General features: G+C 40.5%; 1 long non-coding RNA gene across 1 annotated transcript; it reads right to left on the reverse strand.

The window, feature by feature from the left end:
* Positions 1-18470: 18470 nt before the first annotated feature.
* On the reverse strand, positions 18471-20786 carry LOC311252493. The gene is made up of 3 exons (XR_014621534.1): positions 20494-20786; positions 19538-19560; positions 18471-18895 (listed from the first exon to the last, which is right to left on the reverse strand). It is a non-coding gene; the product is annotated as an uncharacterized lncRNA (long non-coding RNA).
* Positions 20787-24018: the final 3232 nt, after the last annotated feature.

Raw genomic sequence — 24018 nt, forward strand, 5'->3', positions numbered from 1 at the left:
GAGAGAGAGAGTTAGGAGTTAGTTACACAGAAGTAGCAGTAGCTGGAGTGAATGACGAACTGCTGAGGTGTGTATTTTGATGTCGCGTGTGATAAATATAGTACAAGAATAGTTACGAGTAGCAGCAAATAAGATGATGATTAAGCTAACCGACTAAGCTTCATAAAGGATGTTTCTGTATTTTTGCCTATTCCTGTAGATTGGTAACACGAATAAGGTGTGCGATAACTCCAACACGTTGTGGACAAAACTGACCAGCGGGGTCAGCGTGAGTGGCAATTAAGTAAATTTATGAACAATATCATCATTGTGTATGTTGTTTACATAGCTGTTTGCATAAACTATGTCCATTTTTATGTGTGAGTTATGCTATGAGTTATGTGGCTGGGAAAATGTATTTATTTGTTTTTCTGTTTTTATTTTATTTATTCAGAAAGAGCCACTACTGTTGTCTAGTCAAGTCTAGAGTGTCTAGTCTAGTCTGAAGTGTCTTGTGACTATAGAGCAAATGTCTAGGACACAGAAATTAGTGTTTGAAGTTCATAAGCTAAGTGAGGTTTACCGTCAGTGTGACGTACAGAGTGAGGGAAAATATTTTGTTTGTTTTATACTGATTACCTCAAATTGCAGTGTATGCTGTTTCTTTTATAAATTGCAGTCAGGGAATAAAAGACTCACAATAATTATTCTACTGTGTCCGGTCTCCTCATTCATGACATGGCCACACACACACACACACACATATATATACTGTATATATATATATACAGTATATATGTGTGTGTGTGCGCGTGTGTGTGTGTATCAGAGCTTCAGTACTGAATCCATTCCAATTGTTTATTGAGATAAAACCCGAACCAATGAAACTCCAGTCCATGTTTCCACTGCTACCGGCATCTTCTCGCATACCGCGCAAGTACACGCACACACGCATGCACACAAGGGACTGCTGACGCACAGAAGGTGGGTGAAGCAACCATAGACATATATACATAGACGCCTCGTTGACTGACGCTGCCTATTGGAGCGGACGTATCAGCGCGGCCGCCATCTTGGCTGGGTCTCCAATGCGACCCCAGTGCATTTACTTCTACTGAGGAAGGTGTAAACCCGACTGAATTAATCACAACTCCACGATTTTTACCCGATTTTCACACAGTTTTGTTTGTTACAAACGGCAGTGATTCAGTTATGATACAGGACGCTGTCACACATTAAAAATACATGCTTTCGTGCTGAAAGACTTTGTATTATGCTCTTTAACAAAGACATATGGTATGGCATATTGAAAAAATGTATAAATCAATTCATTTTACATTTTAATAAAGAAACAAGTTTGATTGTTCATTTGAATTTATTTTCTCTCTCTCTCACACACGCACGCACACACACACACACGTTGATTTCAGAGAGTGAAAAAGAAAGAAAGGTCCACTGGTAGAAAGGACAAGAAAGGTCCACTGGTAGAAAGGACAAGAAAGGTCCACTGGTAGAAAGGACAAGAAAGGTCCACTGGTAGAAAGGACAAGAAAGGTCCACTGGTAGGCTCTCTTCAGCTTTCCTTTAAGTTTTTGTGCTCCTTGTCACTACAGGCTAAAATATAAGAAACGTAATACTTAAAAACAACTTCATCAAAAATCCCACAGTGTATTGTAATACACAATACATCACTAATTCCTAAACATGCAGAAAGAACTAACGGTAAAAAAAAACAAACAACCATGTTTAGCAAGTGTGATATTAACTTTTGTTTTACATATGATTCATAGACATCTCTGTTAGCATGTAGAGTAAAAACACACCTACCCTGAGAAGATGAGATGGGAAGTTGAAGACAGATGGAGTCGCACCATCTCTAAGCCTGACAATCTGACCAGTCCTGTCAAAATCATCAGGCTTGAAGTGCTCACTACAGAGCTTTGACAACTCGGTCGCAACAAAATCCTCCCGTTTTATAGCAACTTCCCATTGCCTCCTCAAGCCTGTATCACTGGGAAACCTTCAAAATGTGAAGAAAAAACAAAACAAAACAGCAAGAGACAATGAGAGAGAGTACCAGTTCCTGCTGTTATAACCTTACACGTCAGTGACGTTAGTTACGATGACAAAATGTTATAAATGGTAAAACAACCAAAATTATTGTTCAATCTTACTTGTGAAGGTAATCCCACGTGATCTGGTGTCAATACTACGCCGGTTATTGCAACCGTAAGCTGCACAAAATACTGGCATAGTTGCTCACTCTCCGTTGACTCCAATTGACTTTGGTGCTAGCCGAGAGTGAGGAGACCCATCCAATATGGCGGCGACGCTGGGTTACGTTCCAGCACGTCATGCGGCGTCTATGTATATATGTCTATGGAAGCAACTGTCACCAAGTGTACCCGTCTGCAGCCTCCAGAAAGGGAAGGGACTAAAGGTTGCCAGTGATTGGCTGAAATTCGAATGTGGGCATGGCTAAAGGTAGCTTGTAATTGGTCACGCCAGCCGTCAGTCAAATTCAAAAGAAGGAGGTTTCCCGCTCGCCGTAAAAGAGAAAGAAGAAGAAGAAATAGAAGAGATTTGCTGCTGTTGAAGTGTACTAAGACGACATGTGAAACGTAAGTGTCACATTATGTTTTGTTCATATATTTTATCTTAGTTAAATTACGGCGGTTGGACGTGCAGGCTATATCACGGTCAGTCCCTAAATGTAAACAAGCTGGTGGATGCTAATGTGCTAACATCTAGGTGACCAACGTCCTCTTTTGCCCCCCAGACATGTCCACTTTTTAAATCCTGTCCGGGCGGGTTTTATAAATTCATGAAAATGTCCGGGAAGGGTTTCATTGTTTTTCATGGGACCATTAACCATACTTGACTGGCACTTTGCACAGAATAAAACTCCGGTATTTTGTTGAGTCTCTGAGTAATTCCTGAGAATTAATTAAAAAAAATGCTGGAGTACCTGCTACGATTTTCCTGACATATTTGCCAGATAGGCATGGATCTAATTCTGCAAATTGACTTCAGGCAACCACACCAGAGAGGGCCTCTGATAACGAAAGACTGTTCATGGCTGACCCAAAGAAGTTCTGCATTTTCCAAACATCACAAAACACAGGACTCAGGTGGGTTTAAAAGTTGATTTGAGGATTGAAAACTTCAAGGCCTATTCATTGTTTTTTAAGAAAGTGACTGTCTTTAGTATTTGTAAATGGTAAATTGACTTGCAATTACTATATAACGCTTTCTAATCACTCTGCAATTTACCCTTACGCATTCATACAGCTCTTTTCGCAGACAGGCTTTTTGGGGGCTAATCATTCACACACATTCAAACAAGGGAGGGAAAGTGTGGTTTCAGTGTCTTCAAGGACACTTTGACATGCAGACTAGGTATCGAGGAGGAGTAGGTATCGAACCACCGACCGGTTAATGAACGACCCGCTCTACCTCCTGAGCCATATGAAAATGCCTTTTGTGCACAGTACAAGGATAACAATTGGATAGTGTATGTGTGTTTACTTTGAAACATAAAAGGTTAACATGTCTTTTATGCGATTAGACTGTTATACCCAGATGCAGAGTCTCTGGAATAGGTGCAATGCCGAATGTGCAAGGGCTGGTTGCACAAAGACTGAGCAGGAAAGTGCCATAGCAGTGACTCATTCAACTGTGGATGCAAAGATATGAATGACAGACCAATGTACTTGTTAAATGTATTGTCAACAAAAATAACAGAAGAAAGGGGCAAGAAAAGGTGATTACTTGGCTGACATACTAAGCCTGCACTTTTCAAAGAGAGACTAACAGTTTTGTCAGCAAGCATTACAATCATATTTTCATCACAATATATCAGCTGAATTAATCTGGAGATGCTTATAAATGAATGGAGAAATAATTTCTTGAGTCACTGTAACAGAGTAATTCCTGTTTTTTTGTAGTAGCTGCTGGTAATTTTTTAATTTTTTCCACCCTCTTCAACTGCAGGAAAATGGATGCTGTTGAGCAAGGGGGGATTCTGGCAGTTTTTTCCAAGGGTCAGATCAAGGTAAGTTCTAAATAGACTGTACTGTACATTGTCTTTCAGTGATTACATGTTCACTCTCTACTCCTTGGTTTCAGAGCTTATATGAGGATCTTCTCAATGGAACGATCCGTTCCAATAGGATGTTCTTGTGGCAGTGCCCATCCACGTCACTTGATCTCAAACAACACCTAAAACTGAGGACCCTGAACCTTAGTGACCAGCAGGTAAATTGAATTGTCATCAGTCATGTGTATGTTTTTCACATAGACATAACATATGAAAGATGAATTTATTAATTTGTACTTTTCAATAGATCTTTGAGCTACTGAGGGTCATTGAGGAGGTCACAGGTGTAGGAGCGCGAATAAAGACAGGGGAGGTAGAACTCCTGGATTTTGTATTTGATGTTATGCTCCCAGAGGTAAGATGGTCAATCAGGCGTGCTTGGGAAATGGAAGGGTTATTGTAATCAATATTTTATTCCAGTGATCATCATTAGGCAAAAATGTGAATTTAATTTCAATTTATTTGAATGTTTGGCCCCCGAGGTGTCCGTTGCGAAAAATTCTGGCCCTTCGACAAATATGGTTGATGACCTCTGTGTTATTTCTTCATTCATTCATTCATTCATTCATTCATTCCTTCAACCATTTAAATGTTTTTCAGATATTGATCAAAATCCTGGAAGGAGAAGGTGTGATCCGACTGCAGGCTGAGATGATGTTGGCCAGTGGGAACTTATTTTAGGCCTAATCCCCTCTAGAGAATGTAGAGTCTGACTTTTTATAGTTTTTCTTTATATCTGCTGTACAAATACAGTCCGCTCAGGGCATTGTAGAGTCATGACGTGCATTTGGTGACTGCAGTGCCTTCATCAGGCCAAATGAGTGTGACGTTTTCTTTTACAACAGTTTCGCTACTCTACAAAATGTTTGTCCAGCGTATTGATCCACAAAGAAAGTAACTCCTACTATCTCTGGATGGAAATGTCACTGTGACATCAGAGTCATGCTGGTTGTATCGTTCCAGTTTTTAAATTATTCTTACTATTCACACCGGCTGTGAGTCTAATGACTTTCTTAAAATCACCACATTGTTTTTAAGTGTTGTAAAAGTCCCTCAATCAGTTTCTTTGTGTCTGTCTGTATAAATGCTGCTGCTGTGATGCAATTCCTTTATGAATTAATAAAACATCTTGACTTGATTACAAAATTTGGATTTGTGTATTTGGTATTTTGCAAGTAATACAAACAGGTTGATGCCGCTAATATTAATCTTGTTGTTTGCTGGATAGGAGAGGAATCCAAACAGCACGTTTACATAATAGAGAAACCAGATAACATGTTTTGGGCAATGAATGTACAGACATCTTGCCAGACTAAAACGTTACCTCCTGGCTCCTGGGGCTGATAAAACACATAACACCCAAGTGGTTAAGTGCAGCTGCCGCACTCCTCTCCATTGTTCATACATTTCCCTTGTTTATTTCTTTGTACGTTTGTTTTTTCTACTTTGAAAGATTTGTAGATTTGTAGATGGAACACAAGAAGACATTTGTCACAAAAAAGATAAGTCCAAGTCCTTAATGTCACCAGCATTAAAATGTAGCCTAATGTTGTGTTTAAATGTATTCCAAATAAAATATAGTTAATAGAGTAGACAATCTGACAATGGAAAAGTCTAATTATTACAGTCATTCAATAGTTACACATGAAAATGAACACATCTCCAGACCCAGGAACTCCCTGTTCTGTTGCAGTCACACTTCTCTGGGGCCGCTGTGTTGCTCATGATGTCCCTCTCTCACCCCAGAGGATCCCTGGTGGGTGAGGAAACGACCAGCAGGATTGAATCTTAGAAATGTAGCTAAGCTTCTATGCCAGGGGTCTGCAACCTTTGTGACATGGAGTGCCAGTTTGAAATTTTCTTGTCAATGAGTACAATAAAACAATGTGACACAAAATACAAAAACATCATAACTGGGATTTTATAAAAATCCCAGTTATGATGTTTTTGTATATATGGATAGATAAAATCATTTAATCTATATAGCCCACATCTAATCATATTTTGAAGATATTTTCCCATTATTCACAACACTGCTTTTCAGAAACTTGACCTATTAAAACATATTGCAGTGGGAGAAAAATGCTCAAACAGAGACTACAGTGCATCCAGAATATCAGTCAGAATATCATGAAACAGTCACAACATTTCAGACCTGGACAATCCCTGGACACTATGAGTGACAGACGTGAGGCCGAAGGAGTATGGAGATTAAAAAGGGACACGTAGCTCGTCGGTACAGTAACTGTTCTATGCTTTTGGCCGTTGGGTGTGCACACGCACACACACACACACAGGGCCGGCCCTGGGCATAGGCAGTATAGGCAAATGCTAAGGGCGCCATCATCCATGGGGGGTGCCGTAAACGGGGGAGAAAAGAAAAAAAAAAAAAAAAAAAAGACTATTTTTTACCAGCGCTATTACTAATATTATTTCGAAATATTATATAAGCCCACAGCAACATAACCTACTGCAAAGCCTATTAAATCATGGAGAGGCCTTTCTTCTGGGTTCCTGGCTGGCTCATTGCACTGTACCTGCCCTCTGTGAGGGTGGGGGTCGAGAGGCGAGTTGCCTGAATCTGACCGGGCCGTGACCCAAAGACCAAGAGAGAGACATATCAGTACTGTAGCGGAACCACTATGTCCAAAAGACTGAAACCATCGGCGCCCAGGGAAGGAAAAGAAGGAAAGCAAAGGAAGCAAAACGTAAAAAAGAAAGAGGTACAGTAACGTCAATGTGATGAAGTCAATGAAATTAATAGTTTAATGCATCGTAGTTACCGTTGTTGGAGCAGAGTGTTAACTTGCTAGCTTACTTTGGACGGTAGTAGCATTGTTTAATAATCAATAAATAGCTGAGTCAACGTAAGTTAATGTTATTCCACCTTTCATCAGGGACATTTGGAAAGTTAACGTCAGGTCTGTTCAGGTGTTATTTTAACCTGTTTGCTGTGTTTTCCTGCTTGTATGTCAGTTAAAATGCGATTAGTTTTCCATTCCCTTTATAAGTGATAGGGCAGTTGTAAGCCTTTGGTTTATTCTGTCACAGTTTATGTTTGTTAAAGTGTATTAGGCTTCTGTTAATACCACTTTCCCATATCATTCATAGGCTACATTTATATAGGCCTATGTATATATATATACATTTCACTGCACTTTACAGCTTTTTGCACTCTGGTTAGACTGAATTGCACTGCAATGACGATATAGTTGAATGAATCTCATTGTATTTTCATTATCAGTCTATATTAGTCTTATGTATAGCACACACCAAGCATCTGCTTTTTATTAAAATGTAACATCCAGTGGTCACATATACTTCTCTTCTCTCTTCAGATACACAAATATTTCACAACCACCCCCAGTGACACAGCATCAGGTGCTCCTGTCCTCTACCTCAGCACACCAGAGTGACACAGCATCAGGACTAAAGGCTGCACCAATAGACCCTGCTGACTGACTGACTCTTCTAACTGACAAAGTAAGAAGAGAGTTAGTTCACAGAGGACCATTTCAAATAAAAAACAGTTACACATTTCCCAAAAACAAAGATGGGAGAAAGTGTCCGCATGACTTTTTTTTACCAGAGTCTTAGTCAGTGGGGAAGAAATCAAAAGAAGCTGGCTGATGTACTGAAGAATGATAGCTTGCACTGCTTCTGCTGCAAAAGGTTTCCTCCCAAAGAATACAGACCTTTTTTATTTTGTATGTAAATAGAATATTCTTTAATAAGTTTGTGCAATACCTTATTTATATTGTAATTTTAATTGATCACTTGTTTCTTTCTTCAGTTTTTATTTGGTGTGATATTTTTGACTTTAAAGAAATAAAATCTTGAATACATACATGTAGTTTATGTGTGAGTGTATGAAAATTAATTGTAAAATTGACTTCGATGCAAGGGGGCGCTAGCCAAAATCTTGCCTAGGGCACCAAATTGGTCTGGGCCGGCACTGCACACACACACACACACACACACACACAGTATTCACGTCGTAACTAGCCTATTAATATTTATTATTTGAAACATTAATCACTTTTACCAGATTAGTCCGTTTTAAGCTTTATACTTTTTAGATTCTTGTTTTATGGCGGATAAAAGCCTACCGTTATGGAACGGCGAATAATATACATGAAGAAGAGCAACTTCCCGTTGGGAGTTCGACCAACTTCCGGTCGGGATTTCCGGTATGGATGAGCTATGGCGGCGCTCTTGTCCCTGCATATGGGTTCCTCTCGCTCCGGAGGGGAGGGCTGGCCGGCCATAACCCCCTTCTTCTTCTTCTTCTTTTGAGTTTTATTGACGGCTGGCATGACCAATCACAAGCTACCTTTAGCCACGCCCACATTCAAATTTCAGCCAATCACTGGTGACCTTTAGCCACGCCCCATCCGGTCTGGATGGCTCCTTTTGGATCAATTTTCCAATCCAATCCCCTCGCTCACTCTCCTGCTCCTGCTCACGTCTGGTCCATGGATCTATAATATAACCTGGATATGACGAAGCCTCTCAGCAGGCACGCCGATTTTTTCCAGTGGCCACTCGTGGTATTGCAACAAAAAATCCCATGGGGCCCAGAAAGCATTTTTCCCATAAGCCGTAATAGTAAAAGAGAAGCCTGTAAAACTGTCCTCGGGACACCTCCAGCTGTCACCACTGTTAATTGCTAATCTTTGTATTCCATATTTTTAAGTCATGGACTTTTAAACCGTCAAAAAGTTTTCTAAAGGCCAGAAAAGCCCCCCCAAAGTCTCATTTTCCATGGTGACGTCACAGCTGTGTGCGTGCACTCCCAAGCGCGGTCGTGCTGTGTCTCGGGAGCGAGGATGCCTGTTGGCTGAATGACAGCTCTGAATGGGGCTAAACGTGGTGGGAAAAGTGAATTAAACGACTCCAGGGTGAGTTTTTTTCGAGACAGAGTTGTGATACAAGTTTGATATTTTAATGGCATGTATTTTTAAATGCAATTCTAAAGGTATTTTGGCGTTAAATTACCCGATTAATGACCGCATTTTCACTTACTGCCAGTGCCACTGCTGTGTAAAAGTCGAAAAGTTATTTGCCATGCATGTGATAGTTTCAGTGATGTGTGTCACCAGGGTCTGATGACTGATGTTCAATATCCTTTTCATCCTAACATAACAACCTTTTATTATGGTTTGAACCGTCTCAGTCTGATGGCCTGGAATTATGCAGTCTGCAGCAGAGCTGATGATGATGATGCAAGTATAAACTACAACGTTATAAATCATAAAAATGAATAAAATAGAAAAAAAAGATCAAATGAATTAAGAAATGCACATTTTACTTATGTAATATCAAAGCATTCTCTATTTAAAGGAAGTAAGAAACAACAGTCAACATGCATTTACATATACACTCTCACTTGGCTCTTACAAACTATTTTTCTCAGTTTTAATCACACAGTTGTAATCACAAATAAAACAATTTCTACTTGGGACAGATTTGTTTGAGCCTTGAAAATATTTTTACAATTACTTTTTATACATATATGCACAATCAACGGACGTATTATTTCTGAAAAAATATAGCATTCTCCATATTCAACCTTTAAGTTTTGTAAATATTTAAGTAATTATTGTACTATATAATAAGTTGGGGATTAAAGGGTGACTTGACAAACATTTGTATAAACCTGAAAAGCCTTTGTTTTTGTTTAAAGTTATAAACTTTAAAACACATTTAATGCGACATGTTCCATAAATAAAGTAAAGTGGTTTCTCTCAAAAGGATGAGGTTGGCGAGAGAGGGACATCACTCCAGGGAGAAGACTGTACTGGCTGGCAATGCTTTCAGGGCTCATCAATGGAATAACATCTTGTAATCCATCCGTCAATCCTGTGGCATGTAGCTGTGGAGGATGGAGAAAACAGAAGTTTAATTAATGATAGAACAGTAAAATGTAATTTCAAATGAATTATTGAGTATAATTTAGCGAGTCATCATTTGCATACTACCAATGCCTTTAGTGCCAACACACTCACACACAACATAAACAGCCTGTCTTAGTTAAAAAGCCCACTCACCACGGCAAGGTGCAGGCCAAGAGTGGGAACACAAGACCAAAGACAGACAAGACAAACCCTGACAAGACCACAAAAAGAATAAAGACACAGACCCTCAGTTTGATTAGACTTTATATATTTATTATTATTATTATTATGTCATAAAGGAAAACAACATGAACTTCGATAATTTATCAAATAAAGAACCACTTTTTTTTGTTCTGCCTAAACTATTGGCAGTTTTATGTGAAAATAACAATTTGAAAAATAGTTTATTACACTAATATTTTCATAGCTCTAACAACATCTTACAGTACATTTTTAATTAACAATCAAAAACCCAACCATTTGTATAAACATTTTATTTATTTATTTGTTGTTATTATTATTATTATTTTTTTTTACAATTTTATGACATTTTTTTATGACAAGACAAATTTCTAAACATCTAAGGCGTGGAACATTTTTTTGCCTGTTTGAACAGATTTCCTTTTGGGAAATTACTTAAGCTATTTAACAGTGAACATGTTAACTGAACTGTTTATGTAACAAATGAAACAAAACAAATCCCCTTTGTGTGAGTGTGTGTGGCCTAGAGGTCTTGGAAATGTATATTATTTATGGTACCTGTATGTCCAGGTAAAGACTTGTGCTCCGTAATGCAAGCTCCAAGTTTTACCATGAACATAGCATTTTTTGTTTTCAGTGCAACTCAGAAGACTACTTTGTCCAAGTAAAGACTTGTGCTCCGTAATGCAAGCTCCAAGTTTTACAATGAACATTGCGTTTCTATTTTTCTATAGTACTCAGAAGACTACTTTGTCCAAGTAAAGACTTGTGTTCCGTAATGTAAGCTCCAAGTTTTACAATGAACATTGCATTTCTATTTCTATAGAGCAGAAAACTTAATCACATCAGAATTGGAAATTATACATTTGGTGGAGCCATGTCGAAGTCGTTTTACACCACTGAGGACAAATGATTGCTCAAACAAAACACACACATGCACAAATAACATATATATATATATATATACATATATATACATATACATACATATATATATATATATATATATATATACACACACACATATATATACATACATAAATACACACAAATGATACAGAGCACATAGACAGCTATATACACTGCAGTCCTACTTCATGTACACTACTGATGGTGAAAATGGACCAGTTTGGTGAATTTATGTCTAACAAAATCTTTTTTTAATTTTTCAGTCTCTCGCTTCGCCAAATGGTGCATTCTAATGGTGCAGTAAATGGAGTATGCCATTTTCACCAAGTAGTGCACATGGTTGTCATCAACAGTGGTTTCAAACATGTGGTTATGCAGCCCTGGAAACAGAGTTTTGTCAGCACTGTAACTTAGCACTTCCTTCGTAACAGCTGATGCTAAGCCACGTCCCTGGGGAAGCTTGCCAGAAGTTGTTCTCAAAATTCTCTGAAAACAACGCTCTGACTCTGTGCAGACAGCAATAATGCCTGTCGATGGCTTCTGCAAACCTCCTCGATTCTTCAAGAGAAGGAAGGGATGGACGGCGGAGTCAGTGGTTAGGGCATCGTTGCAAGGAATGCAGTGGTGTTTTTCCTTGATCTTTTTCACCACAAAGCCCGCAATGTAACTGATAGCAGCGTCTTTGTATTCAGAGACTGCTTCAACATTTGGGCAGAGTGGGTAATCGTGGTCAGACTGGGGTGGTTCAACAGGTTTCAGGTCAAACCTTCGCATGGTGTTTACTGATGCAGGTGTTGCCCCCAAGTTGTTAGTGTCATCCATAAGGAGACAGTTTCCTGTTCCAATTTGACTTGATGCTTAACCAGAAGACGCTTGTAAGCAGAAGTGAATTGTGTGGAAGTGGGATTGTTGTTGAATCCACCACGTGCTCTGACAGCGGAAAAGAAAAGCTTGAGGTGATCTTGGCTGAACTTGTATGTAAGGAGATATCGACATGGGGCACCTGGCTTTTCCACCAGGTCTTGGAAAATGTTTCGCACACTTCTTGAACTGGCGATAAAGCCAATGATGCATGTCCGTCACTTCCCAGCATGTAAAGGCACTCCTTTGGCATCTTTGAGATCCAGAAGCAGTTTTTCTGCTTTCAGCAGGATTTTTTCTGTGCGCTCTTTGTTTGTTGTCCTCATTGGGGCTTTGTATCCCTTACCCAGAGGGTTCCTGCTGTTGAGAAGATCAAAAGCAGCATCAATGGTTCTCAAGAAGTCCACTGTTTCTTCACATCCTCTGAACTGTGGCAAATGCAGGTGTTTGGTGCAGTACTCCAGAGCATCAGCTACACTGCTGCTGAAAACTTGAGTTGCAAGTTTTACCTTCATCTTCTGTCTCTCCCACCGTATATGTGCCATCTTCAGCTTGTTACCTAATCTCAGTCCTTCTGCCTCTTGAAGTTTGTTTAGCTCCTCAATGTACTGCCACTTGATTTTACCTGATGGCGTTTGTAGTGTAGCTGCATCAGCCAGTGTGTTCCTGAGCAGCTTCATCATGTGGCACACATCCAAAACCACATGGACAACTTGCGAGGTATCAGCAGGATTAGGAAAGGATGGCCTCATTGAATTAACATCTAAATTAGCGCCTAGTGCTCTCAACATGGCAAAATGGCAAGATGGTCCGTCGCATGTCAAAGACACTGTACGAACCCCAGCAATGTGAAGTCGTTGGAGGCATTTGCTGATGATGTTTGCACGATCCTCCCCAGTGAGTGCATCGACAAGGAAATATGCCACAGGGATTTTCCAGGATTGATCAACCGCAACAGCCATGAGTACCAATGCATCTCTTGCTGGTGGCAAGCTGTCATCAACTGTGCCACAGCCAAGATCAACATATCCGTGAGTTTCCCTGCAGAATATTCCACATGCTTTCTGATGGCCATTTCATCCATCATCAAGGCACAAATTGTTTCTTTGTCCTCTTTTTTCCTGTCCTGTACATGTGCCTGTAATGCACAAAACGATGCTTTGGTAAATCCTGGGTCTGCAGAGATGTTGCTGTACCAGGTCCGTATGGTATCTGGATGGGGCAAAGCGAGGTCAAAGCATTCACGCACATAAGCATAAGCTTTTGCAGAATAGAAGTGCAGTGTCATTGCAAATGATCGCAATTCATCTGACACTTTGGACCTCTTTCCATGCTCCACTCTGGTGAGGATTTCCTTAGGAACTCCACAAAATGAATTCTCCAACATCTCTGCACATCCAGAAGATATCAGGCTTTTCTGCTTCAGGACGCTGATGACCTCTGCCAGGGAATCTACTCTTTGCTCGAGTCTTTTGGTTTTTTCTTTTTCCAATTTCAATTTTTTTCGACAACTTTCTAATTTCTCCTCCATCGAAAACAATTTAGTCTCTAATTGACGTTTTAGGGATTTGGGGGATTCCCTCACACTATAGTTGTGCTCTGTGGTTGTTGTTTCCACTGACACACTTGTGTCTTGAATGTGTTCTTCTATTTCCTCTGTGATACTTTCTACTGGTTTTGCAGTGTAATTGTGATGCAGAACATCAGACACAATATGGCTTTCAGATGAATCCTGTATCACAATGACACTGTCTTTATCCAAGACCTCTGCCACATTTTGTGTGTGTTTTTTTGTGTAACAGTGATTAGTGATGTGTGTCTGTGTTAAAGTGTCTGTGTGATAAACACTTACCTTGTGGGGGACTGACAATCTCTTACCTTCCTGGGAGTAGTCAAAGATTGTGGGGACAGCTGTTGAAGTGAGGCACTTTCCTCCACCGCTCAAAGTGAAGCACTCCTCTTCAAAGTGCAGAGCACACAGCCTGGAGTTTTCATTGGGTGTCCAAGACTTCCGCCTCACGTTGTCCACCCAGTGTCGCAGCCTCTTAACATCACCCAAAGGAAATCTGTAAAACCAGAAAATGCTATTAAGTGTGTGTAAATGTCATGGTTTGTCTCTAGATACTTTTTTTATTTTGAAGTTCCTGTGTCTTGTCTTCCTATGCATTCCCTCCTGTGATTACCTCATGTGTCTCACTTTTGTCTTCATTGTTTTCCCCAAGCCCTTTGTTGGTTTGTCAGCATTTATCCCCTGTGTTCCCGTGCTTGTGTTGCTGATTGATTTGTTGACTGATTTCATGCATGTATGTATATATCTTTATTTACAGACTCCAGGTTCAATGATAAAAAAAACAGACAACAGTTACTAACAGACAAACAAAAAACAGACAATGTGTGTATAGCTATATGTGTGTGTGTGTGTGTGTTATGATATGCTGTAGTTATACAGTTAATATTTTTGTTTTCAAGTTGTATTTAGAAGGAATTCTGTGTATAAGCATAAAAGTGATATTCTCACGTTACCAGTAATAAAAGGATAACAACTAATTAAATGGCACTCATCATGTGTTCTATTGAACTTTATTTACTGTATCTGTATCTAGGTTTCTTTTATAAAATAAGATAGCCTATTACTTTAGAGCTGTTATAGATAGGCTTTGTGTGTGATTCCTTTTGTCAGCCCTGTGATAACCTGGTGACCTAAGTGGACCCAGCCTGGGCATTGCTTTGCCCACAGAGCCGCAGCGGGGCTGACTCACATGCAGACAGGGGGAGAGCATGCAAGCTCCACCCAGGAAGGTCGCAGGCCCGGGGAACGAACCCCCATTTCACAGTTAAACCATCAATCAAATGTATAAATGAATCAAAATTACTGACTCCAGATAGGCCTATTGTAGAACATCCTGCATGTGCTAGCTAGCGTTCGTCTGATGGCTACCAGGGATATGTTATATGGACAGATATTTAATTATACAGACTGAAAAATCTGTTAAAGTGAAACTCTCGCCAAAAAGCAACCGAGGCTTTATTTATGATTGGGTATGAGTCAAACCTTCACGTACAAGCACACTCATGACCAAAGAGGCACTTTTAAGATTTACCGTAGTTTCGTTTTGGGGCAAGCTCATTTTGAACGGGAGTACATAGGGCATACCATGACGGCATCAAAATGTCTATTTTTAGACCACTAAGAAGGCTCCACACATCATGAAACTTTACTGGTAGCATCACCAGGGTCTCTACTCATGACACGAGCAGTAAGAACATTGTTTGTGTACACAAAGTGTGTGAAAAAGACGGTTTTGAACTACTTACGCTTAGCTACTGGGACTCCGGCGCGCCGCCGCCATTCCAGGCAAAAAGTGTCGATCTCCGAGTGCGGCCATCATGGCAACAACATGGACGCGTAAGTAGTTCAAAACCGTCTTTTTCACACACTTTGTGTACACAAACAATGTTCTTACTGCTCGTGTCATGAGTAGAGACCCTGGTGATGCTACCAGTAAAGTTTCATGATGTGTGGAGCCTTCTTAGTGGTCTAAAAATAGACATTTTGATGCCGTCGTGGTATGCCCTATGTACTCCCGTTCAAAATGAGCTTGCCCCAAAACGAAACTACGGTAAATCTTAAAAGTGCCTCTTTGGTCATGAGTGTGCTTGTACGTGAAGGTTTGACTCATACCCAATCATAAATAAAGCCTCGGTTGCTTTTTGGCGAGAGTTTCACTTTAATTTGAAAATATCATACCTAAACAACTGTTGTCCTTTGCAATCTGATCGATTGATGCAGTTGATGGCAGCACAGGACGGCATTTTGTCGTTGTTCAGGTCGATCACACGTTCACCGGTCCAGATGTATGGGGAAAAAGGAATATGTCAGGTTTATGCATCTTTTAAAATTTGATTCGGCTGTCAATCAAGTGCCCCTCCCCCACACTGTCCAAAACTGTCACTACACAGTACTGTACAGTGACAGAAGTGCGGGATTTTTTCAGAGGTAGGTTTTGCTTTTCGATATCATTATCATTTATATAAACATCTGTATCAGCACAAACTATGCAATGGATAAAATATGGTCATCAAAGGGAAAAATAAAATGCATTTCATGTCATTTTGATCTTTCAAGTGCGTGTAAAGCAGCAAAAAAATTGTGTTATGAGTTTGTCACACCACAGTAACATGTATCATTGACCATTGAGCCAAATTTGAAAGATTAAAAAAATTGATAAGTATATAAAATTAGGTCTCAAAATCATGGAAAAACAAGCACTTCTCTCTGCTGTGAAACGCTGGGGGCGTGTCAGTTAGAGGCGCTGGAACCACGCCCACGCGCGGGAGGGGAGCCCTCTGTGTACTGCACAAGGACGTAGCCTAGCAACAATGGAAGCTAGTGCTAGCAGCATCGTCTGAAGGACCCAGCACTACCTGTTGAGCCATCAGAGCCGTTACCCTGGCCTGCACACTGTGGCATCCAGGAAAGATGCATGAGCTACGTGGAGGAGACATGACTGGTTAGCTAGCTGCAAACTATCAAAAGCGATGCTATCCGAGACTCCAGAGCTAGTGGAAAACCACCGAAGCTAATGCGCTGAACGTATTTATACCGCTTCCGCAGCAGGGCGGGGTTTATGCTAATCATTTCTGACCCGCCCATTAAATCCTGAACACAGAAATGTTGAAATACAGTTTGGCAGCCTAGCTCCATAACTAAATTATAAATGGCTGAATGGCTTTTTACATGTTTTAAGGAAATACATTTATAACCTATTTAATGTATTTAGAAGAAAATGGCTGAATTTGCTTTACACAGACTTTCAGTGTTTTTGAACGAATAACAGCCAGTTTTGAAATGGAGCCACAACAGTAAGAGAGCAACAATCTGTGATTAAAGCAATAAACTTTTTTATTTGGTCAATTTGTTTATAAATCCTCCATATCGGTCTAACACAAGAAAACGATCCTTTGTTCCACAGATAAAAACGTGTGGATATTGGGGGACAGCTATGTCCGGAGAGGAGAGGGAAGAGCCAGGGAGACAGTGGGCTCCAACCTCGGCCTGGATGCCTGTGTCCAGTGGTTTGGGTCGGGTGGCCTGAGGTGGCACAGCCTTCGCTCCATGTTCCTGGCATGCTTGAGGGGCAGGGCGGCCCCCGATGTCCTGGTCGTGGTGTGTGGCAGCAACGACCTTGGAAAGGCCAAGGGAGTCCAGCTAGTGGGGGACATTAAGAGGGACCTGCAGGACCTCCACCACAAGTTCCCGAATATGACCGTGGTCTGGTCCGAGATTGTGGAGAGGCGCCGGTGGAGATGCGCCAAACCGGCCAGACTGAACAAGGCGAGGAAGTGGGTGAACAGTGTCGTTAAGTCCTTTGTTTGTGAGTTGGGTGGGTTTTCTGTGTGCCACCCTCACATCAAATTTAACAGCCCTGGTCTGTTTTTGCGCGATGGAGTTCATTTTTCCACTTTGGGAAATGATATTTTTTTTAAAAACATTTCCGAAGCCCTTAAAACCCACTATCAGGTACGGCAAAACATTTAAAATGGGTCAGGGCTTTTTTTTTTTTGTTTGTTCCGTTTTGTTTTGTTTTTGTTCAAGCAGTTTTCCTAACCTGATAGTGGGTTTTATTGGGGTTTTTTTCTAAATATATTTAAGCCCACGAATAGACCAGGGAAAGTGAGGGTGGCCTTTTTTTTTCCTTTTTTTTTTAACTTCCCAGCAAACATTTTGACGTCTATTTGACGTCTAATCAACGTCGGTCAGGCAGGTCGATTCGACGTCTAGCAGAGGTGCTGAAATGAAAGTTTTTCTGACGTCGGTCTTATGACCGACCACATTTCGACCGTTATTAGACCGCATCAATTCACGTCGTTTCAACGACATATCAACGGCTCACAGAGCAGGCTACTTCAATCAATGTCATTATTACGTCGTATAGACGACTTTTCAACGTCTCTACGTGACGTCTATCTGACGTCTAATCAACGTCGGTCAGGAAGGTCGATTCGACGTCTAGCAGAGGTGCTGAAATGAAAGTTTTTCTGACGTCGGTCATTTTGACGGCATCAATTCACGTCGTTTCGACGACATAAAAACGGCTCACAGAGCAGGCTACTTCAATTATTACGTCGTATAGACGACTTTTCAACGTCTCTACGTGGCGTCTTTTTGACGTCTAATCAACGTCGGTCAGGCAGGTCGATTGGACGTCTACCAGAGGTGCTGAAATGAAAGTTTTTCTGACGTCGTTTTCATGACCGACGTCATTTCGACGGCTCTTAGACGGCATCAATTCACGTCGTTTCAACGTCGTTTCGACGGCATATCAACCTTTGTCAAAATACACATGTAATGTATTGCATTTAAAAATATGTTTACCTAAATCGAGTTTTAACTAGTGCCTACATAACTGGCATTACCACATCCATACATTCTATGACAAGCACAGCTCTTGTGCTGTAGCCTATAGTCTACATGTGCAATTCTCAATGCTCTAATCTGCAACTATTTAAACTAACTTATCAATTTCAGCAAAAAAATCCTTAAAATGCAAAGAGGTCAAAAAGTCCAATAGACAACACCAGCAAATTTCACATTTGCCAACTTAAAATATCACAGGAATGGTGAACCTGGTTAAAACTTTCATAGTAAATAAACTCAGCTGTGATAAAGTTAAAAATACTCGAATAATGTTCACCCATACTGTAAAATACAAGTAGTACATGGACAAATCTCAGCATTCAGGACCAGATATATGTAACGAGTTATCTATATATTGAATAAAAAACGAACATGTTTATTGGAACAAATGTTTTATTGACTTCCTTTTTATTGCAGTCCTGTGGGGGTCTGCCCCTTGCCCCCGCTTCTTGGTGGGGCATGTTTAAGTTGGTTCTGAATCACACACTATTTCTGCATCTGTGGCCTTTGGACTCCATCTCTTCACAGCAGCTGGAGAGAGGGCATAAGAAAAAAAAAATGTTTACAGAGCACCTATTCAGATGTTAAATGCACTTTATAGATGGCAAGAATAAATTGTTTTGGGAGTTGAAAGAGTAATGAAAGAACCACTTCTTAGAGCCACTCAGTAGCCTGAATCTGATGGTTCCTAATAAAGCCAGTAGGCATTAACAGTCTATGCTATGGTAGCACAGCTTAGCCCAGGATAGCCACATGCACATGAAGCCCATTCAGTAATTTCAATTATATCAATCTTAGTTTCTTACACTTGATGACATGGAACATCTTTGTGGCTTTAAAAGGCACAACACAGAGAGGCAACACTAAGCATAATTTCTCTTTCATGCAGGTGCCTGGCTGTTCACACAGGGAGCACAATAGCACATTAGAGGTTTTCTTTTAAAGGACAATTCCATTTCATTTCAAACATGTGCTACAGTTTCGGAATACATTTACTCTAAAAGAATGAATTTGAAGATATTCCTCACTGTTGCTGCTGTTATGCATTAGCACCTCTGTCCAAGCATCATCGCAACAGCGTAAAACAGTGGCGGACGGCTCTGAGGCTGTATCCAAATATTCATATTCATTCAAGCCCCCCCATTCAAGTGTGTGTGTGTGTATATATCTCACCTGGTGTGCGTCTCACAATAAACCTGTGAAGTGAGGTAAATTGGACAAATAGTTATCAAAACAGGCCTATGCGAGGAACAGAGACACACAAATAGATTACTTTTATATGTAGAGAGATAGTGACATTGATTAACCTCTGAAGTCAATAAAAATGTAAAAATTTTAGTACGCCTAAAATAAAAAAAAACTGTAAGGATGAATAACTGCTTGTGGCTTCATCTGAGCATGTCAATGGCATTATGGGGCTGTAGCCACACTATCAGTGAACACTTGTTTCAAATTTGAAGAAGATGGCACAAAGTATGACCATTCTACACCTACGCTGTGATTGACAGATAACCAGCCACACTGTCAGTCACGTCTCTACAATAAGATGGCGCCCTCTGCCGTTGCGGTCGTGTAGCGACACCAGACAACTATCAGCATGTGTCAACGGTTAGACCCCGGTTATAAGACGATTTCTGGCCACATATCAATGTCCGTGGACCAGATAGTTTTCGGGAGCTGGTATGGTCCGTCCCGTTTTCGGTGTATGTCAAGCGACACCTTAGGCCTGGCATATGAACTACAGCGTTTTCGGTGGATCCGTCTAGATGCAAATATTCTTGAAACAATGCCGAGGAAGACGGAGAAAAAATAACGTTTTCGCCCGTCTGGACGGCCCCTTAAAGTGTTTTGGTTCTGTAACGATGCTAAACCAAGAGTTGCACAGATGTTCGGCTCGGTTTAGCATCGAGCACCTCACGTAGCCTGTGAGCTAACTCAGGGCTAGTTTCACACGGCAGCTAACTCGGCTGCTAGCCGCCGCTCGGTTACGAATAAAAGCAAAAAAAACAGCTATCTGTAACAATACACGATGCAGCAACAAAATCAAAACTCTAACATGCAACTGATAAACGTATGACGTCTTACCAAACACGGTTTCATTTTAAATTACAGTACTTTTAGTAACTCACCTTTCACAGGTGTCTGTCTCCTCCTCGTCAACTGACACTGCAGAGTTCTTCTTGCGCATGCGTAGGAAACCACTAGGTGCGCTAACTACGCGAGGAAAAATAGTTCCTAGATGGATGCTAGAATCACAAACATTTCAGCCCACATTGCCAATATGATACTACATTATTTTCTTAAATTCACGAACATATTTCCATTATTTCGAATAGTTTTTAACATTCGTGCGTTGATAGGTCGTTGAAACAACGTCTAAATGACGTTGGTCATTTCAGCCCCTCAGATAGACGTCAAATCAACCTGCCTGCCCGACGTTAGTCAGACGTCCCGACATGATTGGATATCTGCATCTCGACACAGCAGTAGATAGAGGAAATCATTCTTGACAGTGTTTTTTCAGTTAAATATGTTTTCTTTGAGATCGTATTCCCCCTAATGTTATCATGTCGAAAAAAAGTCGAATTAAAGTCACGTCGTGACGCGACGTCGATTGGACGTCTTCATCTAGACGCAGGTCGAGAAAGCGTTTTCTGGCAGTGTTTATTCAGTTAAACCGCTCTAAAATGCATATTTAATTAGGTCATATTTGCCATGATATTATTTTTATGATGTTGAAAAACAGTCGAATTAAAGTCACGACGTGACGCGACGTTGACTGGACGTCTTCATCTAGACGCAGGTCGAGAAAATGTTTGCTGGGTTGTTGCTTTTGTGGTTGCCTTTTTTCATCACACTGTTCACCCACTCTATCCTGTCTGTTGTTTTCATTTTGTTATCTTATGTTCGTTATATTGTAAATAGTTCATGTTCAGTAAAAATTACTTTGAAAAGTGTTGAACTGTGTTTCATTATAAAGCCTTGCATAGGAACATCAAATTATGTTAAATACACCACACAACGGAAATGTGTAATTCTAAGAATGATAATGGTTTGTGAAAAAATGAAATGAAAAAAACGTTTTAAAAAAAAAATCAGTATGTGGCGAAGTATTGTAGTTTCTGACATCTCACTACAGGAGCAAACAGTGTTTTAGGGTCGACTATAAAAAGATATCAGGCTAGGAATAACACTTAATGTCCAGGAGCTCCTTCCATGACTCAGGTAATATCCAAACTATATCACGTAGCTGTAAAAGAAACAGAGAAAATGTAAAGTTAATTAGGCCTAAAATTGGGACTGCAAAACGCTTAATAACGAAAGACTTGCCTGTTTGAATGTGCCGATATAGCCTATAAAACGATAATAACTTTAAACTTAATCTGACAAGAAGTAGGCTATGTCACATACGGGATCATTAATAGACAAAACAGATTTACCTACCGGCATTTGGTTGATAAATATGACAGCTTGTATTATTGTGGGTAATCCCATATATTTTTTTATTTTTTTAGATTAACCTTAATAAAAATGACTGGTTTTATCCTTACTTAAAAAAAATAAAACAACACAAATTAACCACGTATAGTCTATAACCATGACTTTGAGAACATCATCGCTTGATGTGCCCTATAAATCCATCATTTGATTGTGTAGATCTGTCATTACGGTCAAACTCATCCACAAGCACTCATGAGCGCGCAGCGCTTGTCCAGAACGAGATTTGCTCGTTCTCATTGCCCCAGGGCATGATGGGAGGCCCCAGAGCATCATGGGGGGTGATTCAACTGCGCATGCTCTATGGGCCCCATAATGCGGAAGTAAATCCGGAAGTCAGAAACTTTTTCGGCGTATGCGCCAGGCGAGCAACTCCGTTGAAATCAACGGCGGCCATTTTCCGGTCCTGTATCCACTAATAATACATCCATGGTCTGGTCCCGACCCACTTCCAATTTCTGTCTCTGCAGTATTGTCAACACTTGTTTTTTTTGGTTCGACGGAGACGTTAGCCTCTATGCTAGCATTGTAAGCTAACAACAAGCTAACATTGCTATCATGTTTACACCAAATCAGCCTATTTATTTGCTAGTGGCAGCTAAATGAAGCAACAAGCAAGATGAATGAAGGGATTATGTCCGGATTTTTATCTTATTTGTCCGGATTTATTTCTCCATAACAACCTCTCGCCTGGTCACTACTCAGCTGTTTTGCTAACTCTCCTCCCGGTCTTGTCCGTTTGTTTTCAACGAAGCCTTTGCTAAATCAATATGATGGATTATCATATAGGCGTTACGATGTGTGTATTTGTGTGTCTTATCTGTCATAAACAAGAGATTACGGTTTATGGCACGTTTGTGTCGCGGTCTGGTGCTACTCAGACAGCAGCTGGACACACACAGCTGGTCCGAGGCTCGTGCAGGTTTATTTTTCAGCCACAATGTGGAAGCGATCGTTGTGATGAAAGCTGACGGCAGCATCTGTTAGTCTCTTGGCCCTCAATAACTTTTAGAAGTGGCTAACTTAGCTGTTGTAACTTATTACGTAGCTGTAAGGTAACGTAGCTGTAGCATGCTAATGACGTTACGCTAGCTTGGCTGTGGAGCTTAGCTGTGGAGATTGTAATGACTTACAAGATTTACGTGAGTTTCAGCGTGCATTGTAATAACTTTACCTGTGAATCCGACATCGTTACTCCGCATTCAAAGCTGGGCTGTATTTGGTTTCTGCCGGCCGGCTTGTTGCTTGTTGCAGGAGGGGGTGTGTCGCGGGACTCCGAGGGGAGAGCGATACTAGAGTCCTAAAGAGAGAGAGTGGCGACAACGGAAGTTCAAAACGCTGGCCGATCACGTGGTCCATGTAGCCTCCAAAAGTTCCCGGAAGTGCTTGGTGGGCAATTGAAAATAATACGAAAACCACGACGATCGGTAAATAATGGTCAATAAAAGCTTTTCATTGCAACATTTATATGCTAGTGTTAATTGCTTTGAACTCCATTAAGTTTACCAACTTAACTTTAATGTAAAGTCGTTGAAAAATCGTAATATTTTCTGTTTGTTTTCACTTTCAGACTAACTTTTTGAGTGAGGAGAAGGTGACTAACACAGATTTGCCCATTGACTGCACAGTAATTCTGGACTCGCAACAGCATTATGATGATAACTGTCTTCTAATAGGAAATCCACAGCAAATAAGTTACACTTTGATTTGAATTCACTGCAAATAAAACTGAGTTCTATCACCATTTGTTAACTATTCTTCCTTATGCCAAACTTACTCTACTCAGTGATGCACAATAAATCAGTCTTGTTTTTCCCAAAGCACTTTGTACCACAATCAATTCCTAAGAAACGGTATCTAAAGAAGTCAAACAGATCAGCATTTCAAGCCGTTTGTGTCCTTTTCACCATGTAGTCCTTGACAGTCTTCACCATGGTGTACTGTGCTGCATGGGGATGCTCCAATCGCTCTGAGAAAGGTGTGAGCATGTATGGCTTCCCCAAAGACCGAGACAGGAGAAAGGCATGGATGGTTAAAGTTGGAAGGAGCCATTTAACCACCTACAAAGATGCTACCAACAAAAAAATATGTGAGGTAATCATATTCAAACAATGCATTTGCACTTTTAGCATGCTTTCAAAAACCACACCACTGAG

The sequence above is a fragment of the Pagrus pagrus genome, assembly GCF_965226575.1.
Source record: "Pagrus pagrus genome assembly, chromosome: 23".
Lineage (NCBI taxonomy): Eukaryota > Metazoa > Chordata > Actinopteri > Spariformes > Sparidae > Pagrus > Pagrus pagrus.